This window comes from Balaenoptera physalus (assembly GCF_965194825.1).
Source record: "Balaenoptera physalus genome assembly, chromosome: 1".
NCBI classification, from domain to species: Eukaryota; Metazoa; Chordata; class Mammalia; order Artiodactyla; family Balaenopteridae; genus Balaenoptera; species Balaenoptera physalus.
In genome coordinates this window covers 19,360,770-19,379,957 of record NC_138882.1, presented here as the reverse complement: position 1 = coordinate 19,379,957, position 19,188 = coordinate 19,360,770, and the positions used below count along the sequence as shown (strand labels likewise).

General features: G+C 37.7%; 2 long non-coding RNA genes across 5 annotated transcripts in view; both read right to left on the bottom strand.

The window, feature by feature from the left end:
• Positions 1 to 19,188, bottom strand: part of LOC309644669 — a 546,086-nt gene that overhangs the window by 434,489 nt on the left and 92,409 nt on the right. The window lies entirely within an intron of this gene.
• The window catches only part of LOC309644580, a 55,748-nt gene that overhangs the window by 23,059 nt on the left and 13,501 nt on the right, over positions 1 to 19,188 (bottom strand). For all 4 annotated transcript variants that reach the window (XR_014254504.1, XR_014254505.1, XR_014254506.1 and 1 more), the window contains exons 3-4: positions 13,400 to 13,537; positions 289 to 419 (exon numbers count right to left, since the gene is read on the bottom strand). This is a non-coding gene — a long non-coding RNA (uncharacterized lncRNA). The remainder of the gene's footprint in view (positions 1 to 288; positions 420 to 13,399; positions 13,538 to 19,188) is intronic.

Sequence of the window (19,188 nt, the reverse complement as noted above, 5' to 3'; positions counted from 1 at the left end):
CTACCAACTTTAATAAGTAAGATTTCAAGAGTTAGTCTTGTTTTTGACTCACTACTCACAGTGGAAATGCCAAAATGTATAGCATAGACCAGCCTTGAGTGTCAGCACCCAATGAGATTTTAAACATCTTGAGGGCAGAGGCCATATTCCATTATTTCACCAAAGAACAATATAGACTTGATCACATGACCGAAAAATCCCAAGGCACCTTATTCCTAGGAAAGCGAAATTGACCCAATGCTGAAGGGCTTCAGTAGATTACCAGGGCCCAGTTCTGCAGGACCTCACCTCCCAACCAAGTTGGTGTCTCCAACAAGAGCTTTACGGAGGGTTTCTGGGTCCAGGTTCCAGTCAGAGGCAGTGAGGGCTTCAGCTCCACGGCTGTCACTGCCTTTCAGCCACAGACCACCAGGACACACCTGTGGATAAATAATAAAACAAATGGGTTTTAATGCTCAATGCAGGGAGGGGACTGTCCACCATGGGGAACCATGAAGTATCTTAGCAAGAGTGTGTTCACAAGGATTTGTTACAGCCTCCGGGCTGTGTTAGCTGATCTGAGGGAGGATTCAAGGAAGGGGGGCTTTGCCCTGGATTAGATGCTGCCGGCAAGTGGGATAATTCTATGACTGGGTGTCTTAATAAATTCTGTCTACAAGGTGAGGGGAATGAAGCGAGGCTTCAGTTTTAATTGGTAAAAAACGGCAGTCATTCATATTATCCTGGATAGGGGGATGTCCAGTATTTCTCTGGCTGGCAGAGTACTCTTGGTTTTATCTGAGCTTAAGATCAGAGGGCAGAGTGGCTTCTTGTCTGGTGCTGATGTCCTGAGAGATTGTGTTCAACAGAACACTCTGACTTAGCCGTGAGTGCCAGGCGAGTCCTAGCAACACCAAGGCCGAGCTGTGTCAGTTCCAGATGTCAGGGGACCTGCTTGGCTCTTTTGCATATTTTCAGTACTTAATATATTTGTTGATGCATTTTAATGAAGCAGGCTCTGAGCATGTAAATCCTGTTTAGAAGATCACTTAGAAGCTGTGTGACCCTGGGCAAGTTACTTCACCTCTTGGAGTGTCAGTATCCTCCAAACTTTCCGACGTGAGGTATGATACCTACTCCCAGGAGTGCTGTGAAAATAAAATGAGATCGTGCATATTCCTGGCAAAGACTCAGTGACTTTAAAATGTTAGCTGTTTTTATTGAGCCCCTCTACGTATATATCTGCCTCCATGACTGTCTCGTGTTTAGGACATGAGTCAAATGCACTTTCTCCTTTTGCCTCATTTTATTTCCTTGAATCATGGGACTATTAAAAAAATCCTTTAAGAAAAGGGAACCCTCCTACACTGGTGGTGGGAATGTAAATTGGTGCAGCCACTATGGAGAACAGTATGGAGGTTCCTTAAAAAACTAAAAATAGAACTACCATATGACCCAGCAATCCCACTACTGGGCATATATCTGGAGGAAAACATGGATTTCAAAGGATACATGTACCCCAATGTTCATTGCAGTGCTGTTTACAATAGCCAAGACATGGAAGCCACCTAAGTGTCCATCAACAGATGAATGAATAAAGAAGATGTGGTGCATATATGCAATGGAATATTACTTAGCCATTAAAAAGAATGAAATAATGCCATTTGCAGCAACACGGATGGACCTAGAGATTGTCATACTAAGTGAAGTAAACCAGAAAAAGACAAATATCACATGATATCGCTTCTATGAGGAATCTAAAAAAATGATACAAATGAACTTGTCTACAAAACAGAAACAGACTCACAGAGTTAGAGAATGAATTTATGGTTACCAGGGGGGAAGGGTGGCGGGGAGGGATAGATTGGGAGTTTGGGATTGACATGTACACACTGCTATATTTAAAATAGATAACCAACAAGGACCTAATGTAAAACAAAATCCTTTAAATATCATGATTAGAAGACTTGCTAGATGCCTAAGGTGATTTCTTCTTTTGTGGTCACTCCTAGGAAATACTCTTCATGTCACTGCCGCCATCACTACTGTGTAACTGTAATAACCAATAACCACTGCTGTAACCAATAAGATGGTGTCAAATAATCAGGGCTAGAGAGAGTCTGGCTAACTTGTGTGTCCTAGCACGGGATGTCACACAGCTTGTCAGTGGCCAGACTGTTACCCAAATACTCAGGTAACTATCTGTCAAACATCAATACATGAATGAATGAAGGGAGGTAAATGGTGAAGTGTGGTTCACCTCTCACCCCACAGTCTGTCAAGTAGGTATTTTCTTTCTCTTTTGACACCAACATTCAAATGATCCTCTGATATACAGTTTATAAGTCACTTCAGTGCTCATCACTTCACTGCAGAGAATGCCCTGGGTGAGATATCTGTGGTTTCCAACAATGTTGGCCTCCTATCTCCTCCTTACATTGTCCTGGACTTGGACTTCCACACCCACATATGTTTCAGGCCATCACATTTGAAACAGATGTTTTGAGCCCCATTGCTCTATGCTAAGATAGTGTCCTTTGTTATTTGGGAGTTCTTTTTTTTTAAATTTTTATTGGAGTATAGTTGATTTACAATGTTGTGTTAGTTTCTGCAGTACAGCAAAGTGAGTCAGTTATACATATACATACATCCACTCTTTTTTAGATTCTTTTTCCATATAGGCCATTACAGAGTATTGAGTAGAGTTCCCTGTGCTCTACAGCAGGTCCTTATTAGTTATCTATTTTATATAGTGTAGTGTGTATATGTCTATCCCAATCTCCCAATTTATCCCCCCCACTTTCCCCCTGGTAACCACAAGATTGTTCTCCACATCTGTGACTCTATTTCTGTTTTGTAAATAAGTTCATTTGTACCATTTTTTTGGATTCCACATATAAGCAATATCATATGATATTTGTCTTTCTCTGTGTGACTTCCTTCACTCAGTATGATAATTTCTAGGTCCATCCATGTTACTGCAAATGGCATTATTTCATTCTTTTTTACGGCTGAGTAATATTCCATTGTATATATGTACCACATCTTCTTTATTCTTTCCTCTGTTGATGGACATTTAGGTTGCTTCCATGTTATTTGGGGGTTCTTGATGTCTTTTTGCCTTTCTTAGAACTATTTTTTAAATTACTAAACTGTCATAAAACAAAATTGTGCAGACATGTATAAAGTGTTTGAGATAATTCCAAACCTCAGAGGAAAGCATGCTTAATAAAATAACCATTTCCAACTATATATTTTTTTCTTCAACTTGCTTTTTATTCATATTAAAAAACGGAAGTATATTGATTTACAACAGTGTGTTAGTTTCAGGTGTATGGCAAACTGATTCAGTTATACACACACACATGTATCATGTATCATGTCATCTGAAACAGTGACAGTTTTACTTCTTCTTTTCCGATTTGGATTCCTTTTATTTCTTTTTCTGCTCTGATTGTCGTGGCTAGGACTTCCAAAACTATGATGGTGAGAGTGGACATCCTTGTCTTGTCCCTGATCTTAGAGGTAATGCTTTCAGTTTTTCACCATTGAGAATGATGTTTGCTGTGGTTTTGTTGTATAAGGCCTTTATTATGTTGAGGTAGGTTCTCTCTATGCCCATTTTCTGGAGAGTTTTTGTCATAAATGGGTGTTGAATTTTGTCAAAAGCTTTTTCTGCCTCTATTGAGATGATCATGTGGTTTTTATACCTTAATTTGTTAATACGGTGTATCACATTGATTGATTTGCATATATTGAAGAATCCTTCCATCCCTGGGATAAATCCCACTTGACCATGGTGTATGATCCTTTTAATATGCTGTTGGATTCTGCTTGCTAGTATTTTGTTGAGGATTTTTGCATATATGTTCATCAGTGATATTGGTGTATAATTTTCTTTTTTTGTGATATGTTTTTCTGGTGTTGTACTCAGGGTGATGGTGGCTTTGTAGAATGAATTTGGGAGTGTTCCTCCCTCTGCAATTTTTTGGAAGAGTTTGAGAAGGATGGGTGTTAGCTCTTCTCTAAATGTTTGATAGAATTCACATGTGTAGCCATCTGGTCCTGGACTTTTGTTTGTTGGAAGATTTTAAATTACAGTTTCAATTTCATTACTTGTGACAGGTCTGTTTATATTTTCTACTTCTTCCTGGTTCAGTCTTGGAAAATTGTACCTTTCCAAGAATCTGTCCATTTCTTTGTGGTTGTCCATTTTATTGGCATATACTTGTTTGTAGTAGTCTCTTATAATCCTTTGTATTTCTGCAGTGTCAGTTGTTATTTCTCCTTTTCATTTCTAATTTTATTGATTTGCGTCCTCTCCCTTTTTTTCTTGATGGGTCTGGCTAAAGGTTTATCAATTTTGTTTATCTTTTCAAAGAACCAGCTTTTAGTTTTATTGATCTTTGTTTTTGTTTTCTTCATTTATATTTCATTTATTTCTGATATGATCTTTATGATTTCTTTCCTTCTGCTAACTTTGGGGTTTTTTTTTGTTCTGTTCTTCTTTCTCTAGCTGCTTTAGTTGTAGGGTTAGATTGTTTATTTGAGATTTTTCTTGTTTCTTGAGGTGAGATTGCATTGCTATAAACTTCCCTCTTAGAACTGCTTTTGCTACATCCCATAGGTTTTGGGTCATCGTGTTTTCATTCTCATTTGTTTCTAGGTATTTTTTGTTTTCCTCTTTGATTTCTTCAGTGATTTCTTGGTTAGTTAGTAGCACACTGTTTAGCCTCCATGTATTTGTGTTTTTTACAGTATTTTTTCCCCTTGTAATTGATTTCCCACCTCATAGCGTTGTGGTCAGAAATGATGCTTGATATAATTTCAGTTTTGTTAAATTTTCCGTGGCTTGATTTGTGACCCAAGATGTGATCCATCCTGGAGAACGTTCCATGTGTACTTGAGAAGAAAGTGTATTCTGCCACTTTTGGGTGGAATGTTCTATAAACATCAATTAAATCTATCTGGTCTATTGTGTCATTTAAAGCTTGTGTTTCCTTATTTATTTTCATTTTGGATTATCTGTCCATTGGTGTAAGTGGGGTGTTAAAGTCCCCTACTATGATTGTGTTACTGTAGATTTCCCCTTTCATGGTTGTTAGCATTTGCCTTATGTATTGAGGTGCTCCTATGTTGGGTACATAAACATTTATAATTGTTATATCTTTTTCTTGGATTGAGCCCTTGATCATTATGTAGTGCCCTTCCCTATCTCTTGTAACAGTCTGTATTTTAAAGTCTATTTTATCTGATATGAGTATTGCTACTCCAGCTTTCTTTGGATTTCCATTTGCATGGAGTATCTTTTTCCATCCCTTCACTTTCAGTCTGTATGTGTCCCTAGCTCTGATGTGGGTCTCTTGTAGACAGCATATATATGGGTCTTCTTTTTGTATCCATTCAGTCTGTGTCTTTTGGTTGGGGCATTTAATCCATTTACATTCAAGGTTATTATCGATATGTATGTTCCCATTACCATTTTCTTAGTTGTTTTGGGTTCGTTTTTGTGGGTCTTTTTCTTCTCTTCTGTTTCCCACCTAGAGAAATTTCTTTAGCATTTGTTGTAAAGCCAGTTTGGTGGTGCTGAATTCTCTTAGCTTTTGGTTGTCTGTAAAGGTTTTAATTTCTCTGTTGAATATGAATGAGATCCTTGCTGGGTAGAGTAATCTTGGTTGCAAGTTTTTCTGTTTCATCACTTTAAGTATATCCTGCCACTCCCTTCTGGCCTTCAGAGTTTCTGCTGAAAAATCAGCTGATAACCTTATGGGGATTTCTTTGTGTGCAATTTTTTGTTTTTCCCTGCTACTTTTAATATTTTTTCTTTTTATTTAATTTTTGATAGCTTGATTAATATGTGTCTTGGCGTGTTTCTCCTTGGATTTATCCTGTATGGAACTCTCTGTGCTTCCTGGACTTGATTGACTATTTCCTTTCCCATGTTAGGGGAGTTTTCCACTATAATCTCTTTAAATATTTTCTCAGACCATTTCTTTTTCTATTCTTCTTCTGGGACACCTATAAGTAGAATGTTGGTGCATTTAGTGTTGTCCCAGAGGTTTCTGAGATGTGTTCAATTCTTTTCATTCTTTCTTCTTTATTCTGCTCCTTGGCAGTTATTTCCACCATTTTGTTTTCCAGCTCACTTATTCGTTCTTCTGCCTCAGTTATTCTGTTATTGATTCCTTCTACTGTATTTTTCATTTCAATTATTGTGTTGTTTATTTCTGTTTGTTTGTTCTTTATTCTTCTAGATCCTTGTTAAACATTTCTTGTCTTTTCTCAATCCATGCTTCCATTCTATTTCCGAGATCTGGATCATCTATACTATCATTACTCTGAATTCTTTTTCAGGTAGCTTACCTATTTCCTCTTCCATTTATTTGGTCTTGTAGGTTTTTACCTTGCTCCTTCATCTGTGACAAATTTTTTTGCCATCTTATTATTATTATTATTATTATTTTTTTGATGAGTGGCATTGTGTTCCTATCTTACTGGTTGTTTGGCCTGAGGCTTCCCACACTGGAGTCTGTAGGCTATTGGGTAGAGCTGGGTCTTGGTGCTGAGATGAAGACCTCTGGGAGACCTCACTCCAATGAATATTCCCTGGGGTCTCAGGGTCTCTGTTAGTCCAGTGGTTCTGACTCAGAGCTCCCACTGCAGGAGCTTCAGCCAGACCCCCAGCTCGTGAAACAAGATCCTGCAAGCTGTGTGGGGTGGCAAAAAAAAACAAGAAAAAAGGAGAACAATAACAAAGTAAAAAATAAAATTAGGGGCTTCCTTGGTGGTGCAGTGGTTGAGAGTCTGCCTGCCAATGCAGGGGACACGGGCTCGAGCCCTGGTCTGGGAAGATCCCACATGCCATGGAGCAGCTGGGCCCATGAGCCACAATTACTGAGCCTGCGCGTCTGGAGCCTGTGCTCCGCAAGAAGAGAGGCCACGACAGTGAGAGGCCCATGCACCGCGATGAAGAGTGGCCCCCGCTTGCCACAACTAGAGAAAGCCCTCGCACAGAAACGAAGACCCAACAAAGCCATAAATAAATAAATAAAAACAAATACTTAAAAAAAAAAAAGTAAAAGTCTACTAATTAAAAAAAAATAAAAATAAAAAATAAAATAAAATTAGACTAGGAAACTGACAGGTATGTTAGAAAGAATATAAAAATAAAAATACAGATGAAACAACAACTGGAAGGTAAAACAGAACAACAGTAGTAAAAAAGAGGAGGAGAAAAAAAAAAAAAAAGGTGGAAAAGGCCTTGGCTATGGAGGGTGGGCCTTAAGCAGGGGTGGGGTTTGGGCGGTGGGGGGCGCCTATGCTCAGGACTCACAGGGCTGGAAAAGGCCCTGGGGGTGTGGGAGGTGGGGCTTAGGCTCAACAGAACAGAAGGGGCCAAGAGTGCCTGTGTCTCTGGTCTCAGAGGGCAGAGGATCCCACCTGGGAGCTCAGCAGGCTTCCTGAGCTCAAGTGGGCAGGGCAAATGCCCTCCTCTCCTTCTCCTCCAGGTCCTGGAGGGCCCCTCCCACCTGCCTCTCCTGTTCTCCCCCCTGGCCTCCCTCCTACGCCCCCAGGACCAACGTGGCCTGGAGGGGGCCTCTGAGGGCATAGGACCCGGCCAGAGAGCCGGGCAGACTTCCCAGGCCAATTGGACAGGGGAAATGCTGGGTGTTCTCCCCCCTGATCTGAACCCTTGTGGGTCCCTCCAGGGGTGAGAGCCCCTCCCCCTTCTCAGCCACCCCTCAGGGGTGCCGTTCCTGTCTGGCCTCCACTTTTCCTCCCCCCCAGTCCCCCCAAGTCCTACTGATTCACTTGGGGGTTCCTCCTGTCTCCTTGGGCATCGAGGTTCCCTCACTAGTGTCCGGCAGGCACCCTAGTTGTGGGGAGACACGAACTCTGTGTCTTTCCACACTGCCATCTTGACTCCGCTCCCTTAATTCTATCTTTTATCCTTTATATTGCCTGTTCTCAATTGAGAACAGGCTCAATTATAGATTGAGCTTATTGTAAATAAGGCTTATTGTAAATTTCATGTTGGAGATTCAAAAAGTTAAAATGAAGAACACTAAATGATTGTCTCTTTAAGAGCCATGTCTGATATTTTTTTTCCCCACTTAAGTGAATTCTCTTTTATCCTCTAATTAAAGAATGGGTTTCTATTTTGCTGTTGCATTTTGGATGTTGGATATGAACTTGGATTTGAACTGGGCTGTGCTTCAGTATCTTGGATAAGTCTTTTCCCCCTGGACCTTCTTTTCTCCCTCTGTGACATGAGGTCGTTGGGTGAATGATCTCCAGCGTCCCTTCAGTGCATCTATCCTAGGGTCTCATGGTTCATGTTTGAGTTTCTTGTTTTATTCTTGAGCATCTTGAGTAATTCTTGCTACTTTGCTTTGGTGTCCTCTGCTTGTACATCTGTGGCACATGACGAGTGTTTCAGTTCTGTTCTTGGCTAACTTTATTTCCCTTCAGCTCCGCCCTGTTTTCTTTGCCTAAAGGCTTTTTATCTTACATCCTTTTCCCTTATGTTCTTGCAATGAATTCTTCTGGGCTCCTGTTCCCCTTGTAGCTCCCTCACACAGGACCTCTTTGTAACTCAAGCATCAGAAGATTGGCCTAAGGTCTGTTCTGAAGGCCACTTGTGTTCTTTCAGGATGTCCTCCCCACAGGAGACAGCTAGATCCATGGAAATAGAAGTCTTGCAAAAATTGTGTTTTCTTTCCTTTGCTAGAGGGTTTTGCCATCTGATCTGTTACATTCCACTTCTATCTTTTTATTTTTTAATCTTATTTCCCCTATATCTAGGAAGCTTAAAACTTTCTCTAAGATTACCTTTAAGCTTTAAAAACTCAACTTCCTATATTCTCTTTATGGATAACAGACAGCCTGATGTGGAACTGTATTCCCAAAGCAGGATATGGGAAATGATTTTAGGTGATACATGAACAAACACTTTTTTTTAAAATATTGTGTATTGATTTGAATGTTTGTTGAAATATAACTATCACATAAAACTTATAGGCTCACCGCTGTGTTATAAAAGCTCTCCTTTTTAATACATTTCCTTAACTAGCAAAAGCCTGATTTAAAGAAAATTCTGAAATAATGCAAGTTAACTTTGACCACTTAGTATAGTGTTTTAACATATGTTAATTCATTTAATCCTCAAAACAATTCTGTGAAGTAGGTGCTATTATTCAACCCCATTTTATTTATTTATTTATTATTATTTTTATAAGGGGAAATTTTTACTTGATATTTGTGTTTTGTTTTGGTTACACTATTTTAAAAGATATTGCTTATTGTTTTTTCAAGGATTCACAAGAGAATTTTTTCATTAAATTAACAGCTACAAAATTTTTTTTCCTCAACATAAGGATACATGTATGCACCAGTTTTGTATTAAACATTGATTAAATATATATTTTAATTAGAAAAAGGAAATTCAACTATTCAATACTTTTTCTTTATTCCTAGATACCAGGAATTCACCCCCATTTTAAACATGAGGAAAGATGTGTAAGTCAAGTCAGCTGCCCAAAGTCACAAAGCTAGTAGGAGGCAACACCAGGATTGGAACTTAGGTAGGTTGATTTCAGGACTGTGTTCTAACCACTAAACAATACTGCCTCTAAGTAAGTAATAGAGTACATGGCATAAGATTTTAGCAAAAGTCATGAAGGTGGTTTTGAATGACTGAAGCTTGGAAAGCTTCCACGTAATGGAAAACACATGGGCTTTGGCGTTGGCCATACCTCAAATGGTGGATTGGTTATTGATCAATTGTGTGTTTCTAGACACATCACTTAACCTCTATTAAAATGCTGGAGAAGATATAAGGGGCTCATTGTGTCATAAGTTTTAACACATATTAATTCCCTTTCCTCCTTGTGAATCTCATTTTTTTTATCCATAAGACACCAAGATCAGTGAATATTGAGAGAATTAGATCAAGTAGCAGTTATCAATGCATGGTAAGTGTTTGTAAAGACACATTGATGTCTTCCACTTTGTTGATCTCTCATAGTGGTCACCTTGATATTTATGATCCCCAAGTGCTTTAAAAAAGGGACGCTCTTACCTTCTCCCCACCAGCAACCAACACAGGGTCAGCCTGGTGAATTTTACTGATGCCAAGCTCTCCACTGGAAAGGGCAGAGAGTGTAGGGTAACCATAGCCAGGAAGAGAGTACATTCTTGATTGGAGCTGGGCTGATGGGAGAGGGATTGTATCTCCATCAGAAGAGGAGGGAGTGGGAGATGGAGGTGACCTCTCTGGGGTCCATTCCAGCTCTATGAGGCCATGTGTGGGTAGCTTCAGAATTGGTTTGTTCACTACATGTATCATTATAAAACGAAGTTCTTGACCTGCAAGATGTAACTGTGGGCAGGGACAGCTGAGGTTCAAAATGCGGAATGCCTATAGCAGCATTCTTGTGGTAAAATATTTCCAGATTTTACAACTTTGAACCCATTATCCTGTAAGGAATAATACAAATGGCTCCAGACTATTTACCCAAGTGATTACAACGGCATTTGGTAAAGATAGGGCCATTTTATTCTTCACAAATGATTAAACCTCTATGACTAATACAAGGGCAGTTGCATTTTAAAGGAAAAGATCAATTTGCTAAGCATTTTGAAAAACAGCCGTATGCCCTGGATACATAACTGAAAATGAAACTTCATGCATTTTGGTTGAAAGGGCTTTTTATAAGCCCTCCACCCCCCCTCATGAATGTATGTGCCTTTTTAAAAAAAAATAATACTTCATTCTCCTTGACTTCTTCTGTAATGCAGGGAAAAGCAGAATTTGGGTCCAAAGCTCTAATTCAGGTCTCCGCATTTATATTTAAGACGACTGCATGACCTTGAGTAATTCATGAAACCACTCTGCACCTGAGTTCCTTATCAATAAAGTAGGGGTAATGATACCTGCCCTGCCTGCCTTTTAGATTTAAGGCGGGGGTTATCACATAAGATAATACATGTGAAAGTGTTTTGAAAACAGTGAAGTGCCATAAAATGCAAGTTCTTATTATTTTCCACGTCTTCTACTCAGACACCAGGTCATTTTCCCCTTCCAAATTTCAAGTGCCTTTCCTATCTCCTCCTTAAAGCTTAACTCCAAAATGGTTCAGGAGTTGGAGAATGTGAGATTCTGCTGTCCAATTTAAGCCTTGGTGACTACCGAAGAATTGTACTTTTGTTTGGATTTTTTTTTTTTTTTGTAAACACAAAATGAAATCTCATTAACTTGGGGGAAAGTGATTGAAAATTATAGGAAGAAAAGGAGCAATTCAAAATACTAACATGATTTTATTATGTTTTTCCATAATAGTAAGAGTTTTACATGGCTACCATATGTGCTCACCAATATTAGAGGAGATGCAAAAGAAACTTTTGATGGAGCTTTAGTTCAGTGTGTGTGTGTGTGGCTTAGCCTTAGATCTTCCATGAACACAATGCGGATTTGGTTTCCTGCTTCCTTCAGTTGTTGAAAATACTTTATCACATCTTTGGCTTGTCCAATTGGCAAATGATCTGAATCTACTGAGTCTGCAGGTTCTACAGTGGGATGTCTTGCCAAACGCGTGATACAAATGTTATTATTTTAGAGGCAGAGGGGATAGCTTGGGGCTATGAAAACTTTGTGGAGGAGTGACTTCAGCCAATTGAATATAGGGCAACAGGGACACAAAACTACAGTAAGTAGGGTAATTTCATTTTCTAAAGTTGGTTATTATTATTATTTTTAAACTATGTGTCAAGTGGACCCTCCAATGCTAATGCAAATGTGGCCATTAGCTCAGCTCAAGTCAAATGATTACACATTTTAAATTGGTATTGATTCATCAATGACAGTTTTTTCCTTCCTCTTAAGACATTAGCATAATAAATTAGTCCCATTTAGAGAATTATACATGCAAGAGGCTGAACCATCATAGAATTATCTTAAGACAACTTTGTGGGACTACCATAAGTGATAATAGTAAATCTGAGTAGAGCTTTATAGTTTGCAAAGTACTCTTGGATAAAGTACAAAATATTGGCATATGGTATCATGCGTGCAACAAGGCAAAGCATGATCTACATTACAGTGTCAGAAGTTATTATTTACCTTTTGTGTATGGGAAAAAAGTTACAGAGAAATTCAGTGGGCTGCCTCCAGTTTACTGATGAGCTAAACTCTTTCCTCGGCTTCCATGATGCTGCTCCAATCTTTCTGGTGACTTGTCCTCTGTCTCCTTCACTGGCATCTCTTTTTCTACCGCTTCCCTATCCTCTGCCTTCTTTCCTTCTTTTAGTCCATGTTTTCACTTGATTGTGTCATGGTTTCCACCCCATGAATGGCTCCAAATCTTATCTCCACACTTCATTATTTTCCTAAGCACTAGAGGCTCTGTACTTAATTGTCTGTTGAACATTCCCAGCTAGAGGTCTTATCAGCCTCAAACTCAACGTGTTAAAAACAAACTTCATTATCAATATGCCAAATCATCTCTTCTTCTTGACCTCCTTAACTTTGTCAGTAACATCACCAGCTTCCAAGCCACCGAGGCACTCCTATAATACAAGCTATCACGTAATGAGAACTTGTGTGCTGTGTTTATGTTGTTTCCATAATCTTAGCAGAACCAGCAGAGTAGGTTCTTTATTTCATTGGTCCTTGTTTCCCATACCCCTGGCTGAGGGTTGGTACCAGAGAGACCTAGCTCCCTATAAGAGCTTCTCAACAGATTGGTTGTGGTGACCTTGAGCATGTGACTTCAGCTCAGTTTTCCTAGAATGTAAAATGAAAATAAGAGTATCCATTTGTTTAGGAGGAAAAACATCTTGAGGTAGGAAAGAGGAGAAGATAAAAGGCAGGTGAATTGGTAGCTGAGGGACAGTAAGTTGAGGGGCTCCCTCTATGGTGGTCTCTATTTCATTCAGAAGTCAGGGTCCTTCTATTGAGAAAATATAGCCCTGAGGCGAGGCTGAAGGAGAGTTGTGAAAATTTGCACAGCTGCTCTGAAGTAAAGAGCTAGGGAGGACCGGAAAGGATGGCTTAATTTACCTTAAAAAGCAAGATCAGGGTGAATAGGGAACAAGAAATAAATATCTAAGAGTGGGCAATTGAGGTTTCAGATTGCAGAGGTGGAATGGTTCCTGGTGAAAAGGGTGGATTGTAAGAGTGAGTGGCTACTATAAAATGCAGGTGAAGGTTATTGGAATCAAGGAATTGGAGCATGGGCTACAGGATGGGTAATCCACTTCCATGGTGGAATTTGCTAGGATGATGGCAAGATTAGAAGATGGTGAACAGGTGTCAAATTTAAAAAAAAATAATGGCAAGGGGAGAGACCAAGGGCTGGGTATTCAATAGGCAAGGAGACAATTAAAAGGTGGCATGAGGACACTCCACTCTCTGTCATACCTCTGTTCTTGCAGATGTTCATGTCTTCTTTTTGTTCATCCTGCACAAAGTTTCCAGAATTATCTTTACAAAGAACAGAGTTGGTCATGCCGTTTCTGGCCTCAGAATCCTTCAAACTGTTCCTATCCTGAAAAGAATCTGGAAAAGAATGGATATATGTATATGTATAACTGAATTATTTTGCTGTATACCTGAAACCAACACAACATTGTAAATCAGCTATCCTCCAATATAAAATAAAAATTAAAAAAAGAAAAATGTTGTTCCCATCGCCTACAGGAAAAGCCTCAACTTCTAATTTAAAGTTCAAGTGAACTCTCTTAATCTTTTCTTTCCAGACCTTTTTTTTTTTTTTTTTTTTTATCACAGCCCTTTTTTCACCTCTTGTGTCAGTCAAACTGAATTATCTGCTTTTCCCTTATCCTCAACTTCTCTTTCTTACCTCTGTGCACTTATCTGCTCACGTTGTCTCTGTGACTAGAATGACTGTGTTTCCTCTCACCCAGAAGCTGCACAAAGCTGATACTGACTCCTCCTGGCTTGAAGTGCTGTTTCTCTCTGAACTCCTGTAGTGCTTTACCTGAATCCCACTTCTGGCGTTTATGACATGGGCCTTATTTTACAATTTTCTCTCTGTGTATCTGATTTCAATGTTGCACAATTCTTGAGAGGAAGGATGTTGTGTTGGTATCTAGCACATAAACTATAAGTGTGTTTATACACATATATACTTATATACAGATATGTAAGTGCATGTATATTACACATATATACTTATATACAGATATATGCGTGCATGTACTTATACATTACATATAAGTATATTTTAAAAATAATATTTTTAATAAAGTGGTAATATATGTAATACAAAAAAATTGAAACCACAGAAAGTCACCCCCCTATACATACACATAAAAATCCTAGGAATTCTAGCAGTTAGAAATAAGATCGCTAACATATTAGTATATAACCTTCCAACTGAAGGCTTAAATTATAATACATGGTCATAGCCCCACAATCCTTGGCTACACATTGGAGTTACTTGGGGAGATTTTGTGCCTGGGCCTCACCCTTAAAGATTCTGATTTAATTGGCCTTAGATATGGCCTGGGTATCAGTCTTTGAATTTGTGTAATAATAATATCTAACATTAATCATTACTGTTTCAAGCACTTTATAAGACTAGTTCTGAGTCATTGAATTCTCCAAATAATCACTTGAAATTAATATTCTTGTTACCTATTCCTTTATTTCCTACTTTTAGTTGCGAAAACTAAAAACCAGGGAGGTAAGTAATTTGCCCCAAACAAGTGTTAAGTGGCAGAGCCAGGAAGCGAACCCAGACATTGAGACACCCTAGCCTACCAATGAGTATACAACCTGATTGACTGTTACATAACATATATTCACAAATTATATATATTTAAAGATCAAAATGATGTCATTCTTAAAATTGATGCATTTTCTATTTGCTTTCCAAGTATTTAGATTGCCTTAATTTCTCCTTCCTTGTCATTTTAAATATTGCAAGTTGATATATAGCATGGCATAAGTGAGCAAAATGATGTGTTTTTAAAATATATTTTGTTAGATGTTTGAACTTGTCTTGAACTTTGGTTTTATAATCTCATGAAAGGAAGCTTTGTATTTGTTTCTGAGAAAAATTTCCATGAATTTTATGTTTGGGGTTAAGGGTTTTGCTTTGACTACCCAGAGACAGTATTCCTGAGAACTCCTAACATTATCTCTCATGTATTTGGTTTTATTAAAGTACCAGAAGGCTCTCAGGACATCCAATATGCAGGTCTAGTTCCATGCTCTTGAGATAAACACCCAAGATGAAACACACCAGTTCAAGAAATCTAATCTGATTGCTGAAGCAGATTATAATCTAAGCATCAATTTTCTTCTTTTAAGAGCATGTCCCAAACTAGAAATCAGTATCTGTCAGACTCAGTACGTTTGCAACAACTGGTTTATAATCTACATCAATGATAAAATTATCAGTTGTGAAAAATATGTTTTCCCAAGATTGTTTATAATGCCCTTGCATCTGGTAAAGGAACATAGAGAAAAATGGGAATGTAAGAAAGAACTTAAACTTTTCAGAGCCTTAGGAAATTCATGTCAATTACCCAGACTTCATCACTGTTAAATTCACTGGAAAGAATCTTTCTAATCAAGAACATAGCAGAGTATCCATTCTCCTTCTTCTCCTCATTAATAGAACCCTGAATATTAGCTGGGCACGTAGACACTCAGAATAAAGACTACATTCCCAGTGTCCCTTGAAGATCAATGTGGCCTTGTGATAAGTTTTGGAAAATGGAATGTATGGAAAAGTTGTGTGTGCAAATTTGTCCCCCTTCTTTCTGGCTGGCTAGAATGCAAATGTAATGGCTGGGACACAAGGAGGGGGTAACAAATGTGACCATTTTACAGTCAACAACTATGGTTACTCTAATTGTGTGTGTTAAAAGTATCTTTTCCCACTTGGTGCTTACCTTTTCACTCGCAATTGTTTGTGTCCTTTGATAAACAGGAATTCTTAATTTTAATGCCATTCAGTTTATCAGGTTTTTACCCTTTTACACAGTCGGTGTTTATTGTGTGCTGTTCAAGTAGCTTTTCTACCTTAAGAGCACAAAGACTCTCCTATGGTATTTTCAAAAAACTTTGTTTGACAATTCACATTTAGATATACAGTTCTCCTGGAATTTATATATACATAGAGTGTGAGGCTGGGGCTAAGTTTTATCTTTTTCTATATGCCTAATTAATTGACCCTGTACCATCTATTGAAAAGATGATTTACTGCTCTGCAGTGTCACCTTTGTCACAAATCCAGTGTCCATATATACATAGATCTGTTTCATGACTCTGTTCTATTACATTGGTCATTTGTGTATCCTTGGATAGGTACCACACTGTTTTAATTGCTATAGCCTCATAATAAGTCTTTATAGCAGGTGTAAAATTCTTGGTCAGCAGTCATGTTCTTTTAGAAGGTAAACATAGTATCCTTTTGTCTTCTGGCTTTTGTTATTTTTATGGAAATATCAGCTGGTTGTCCAACCTTTTTGAAGACAATCTTTTCTTTGTTTTCTTTCCCTTCCTTTTCCTGTCATTCTCAAAAATTCCTCAGTGACCTATTCTCATTGTCTTTGGTTTTCATCAGCTTTATTATAATGTACTTAGTGTGGCTTTCTTTTTATTTTTTTCTGCTTGGAGTTCATTTCATTTGCAGTTTATCATCAGCCATTATCTCATCAAATATTGCTTCTGTTCATTTTTCCTCTCCTTTTCTTCTCTGAGTAATCATATGTTAAACTTTCTCACTGCATCCAATATACCTCTTATCCAATTATGTATTTTCCATCTTTTTATCTTTCTGTGCTTTATTCTGAATATTTTCTTCTGACTTATGTGCTAGTCTACTGCTTCTTTTTTTCAGATATATTTAAACAGCTGTTATACCCATCCATTTCAATTATTTTACTTTCTAGCTCTTGAATATACAGTTTTTAATTTATGTGCATACATATTTTTCTTAGTTTTCTGCTGAATTTTTCATGTCTTTGATTTCTTTAAACGTCTTTAGCATATTTATTTTAAAGTCTGTGTCTGGAAACCTAATAATTGGAGTCCCTGTTGATCTATTTATATTGTCTGATTTTTTTCCTGCTGTTTTTTGTTTGTGTCATATTGTCTTCTTTTTTGTCTGCTTATTTTTGATTGTGTGCTGCATATTGCATAGCAAAATTCTTTGTATAAATAATTTGAGGCTGGGCTAATCTTATCTTCCTACAGAGAAGATATCATTTTGCCTCTTCTAAGCATCTAGGGGGCACTAGCAATGCTGGATCATTTCAATCCAATTTACGGACTGAGAGGATTTGAAGTTGAATTTCTATCCTGTAAGAATCTATTTACTTCTGGTTAATCATCATTGGTGTCCTAGAAGGAGAAGAGAGGGAGAATGGGGTAGAAAGCTTATTTAGAGAAAAAATGGCTGAGAATGTCCTAAATCTGGGGAGAGATTTGGACATCCAAATTCATGAAGCTAATAGGTCACTCCAAAATTTCAATCCAAAATCATTTTCTCCAAGACACATAGTTATAAGACTGTCTCGAATGAAAAACAGAGAGAATTTTGAAAGCAGTAAGAGAAAAAAATTTTTTTCTCATACAAAGGAATCCTCCTAAGGTTATCAGTGGATTTCTCAATAGAGACCTTGCAAGCCAGGAGAGAATGGGATGATAAATTCAAAGTACTGAAAAAAAAAAAGACACAATGCCTACCAAGAATACTTTACCCAGCAAAGTTGTCCTTTAAAAGTGAAGGTGAGATAAAGACTTTCCTAATAAACAAAAGCTGAGGGGATTCTTCACCATTAAACCTGCCTTACCAAAAAATGCTGGAAGAAAATTCTTCAAGCTGAAATGAAAAGATACTAAAAGTAACATGAAAACATATACGTACAACACACTAGTAAAGGTCAGCATAATGTCAGATTCAGAATACCCTTATACTGTAAAACGGTGATGTGTTAACTACTTAACTCTAGCATAAAGATTAAAGGACAAAAGTATGAAAAATAGCTATAGCTATAATAATTTGTTAGTGGATACATAATATAAAAAGATATAAATGGTGACATTAAAAACATAAAAGTGGGGAGAGTGAAAGGGTAGATTTTTTGTAACTGATCAAATTTAAATGGTTATCACCATAAAATAGACTGTTACATTCATAAGATGTTTTATGTAAGCCTCATGGTAACCAAAGCAATCCTGAGAAAGAAGAACAAAACTGGAGGCAGCACAATCCTAATTTCAAAATATTCTACTAAGCTACAGTAATCAAAACAGTTGGTTCTGGAAAAAAATAGACACCTAAACCAATGGAACAGAATCAAGAGTCCAGAAACAAAGCCTCACATATATGGTTAACTGATATTTACAAGGGAGCTAAGAATATTCAACAGAGAAATGATAGGCTCTTCAATAAATGGTGTTGGGAAAACGGGATAATCACATGCAGAAAAATGAAATTGGACCCCTATCTTACACCACTTATAAAGATTAACTTGAAATGGATTAAAGACTTAAACATAAGTTTCAAAACCATAAAACTCCTGGAAGAAAATGTAAAGGAAAAGTTCCTTGATGTTGGTCTTGGCAATGATTTTTTGGATATGATCCCCAAAACACAAGCAACAAAAGCAAAAATAAATAGGTGGGAATGTATGAATCTAAAAAACTTTCACACAGCAAAAGAAACAATCAACAAAATGAAATCATAACTTATGAAATGAGAGAAAATATTTTCAAATCATCTATCTGATAAGGGGTTGATATCCAAAATATATAAAGAACTCATACAACTTGATAACAAAAACTCCTAAACAATCCAATGAAAAAAAAATGGACAGAGGATCTGAATAGATATTTTTCCAAAGAAGATGTACAAGTGGCCAACAGGTACGTGAAAAAGTGCTCAGCATCACTAATCATCAAGAGAACGAAAATCAAAACCACAATGAGATATCATCTCACACCTGTTAAAGTAGTTGTCACCAAAATGACAGGAGATGAGGAGTCTTGGAGATGATGTGGAGAAAAGGGAATTCTTGTGCGCTGTTGGTGTGAATGTAAAATTGGTGCAGCGACTATGGAAAAAAGTATGGAGGTTCCTCAAAAGATTAAAAATAGAACTACCATATGATCCAGCAATTCCACTTCTTGGTATATGTCCAAAGGAAACAAAACCACTATCTCGAAGAGAT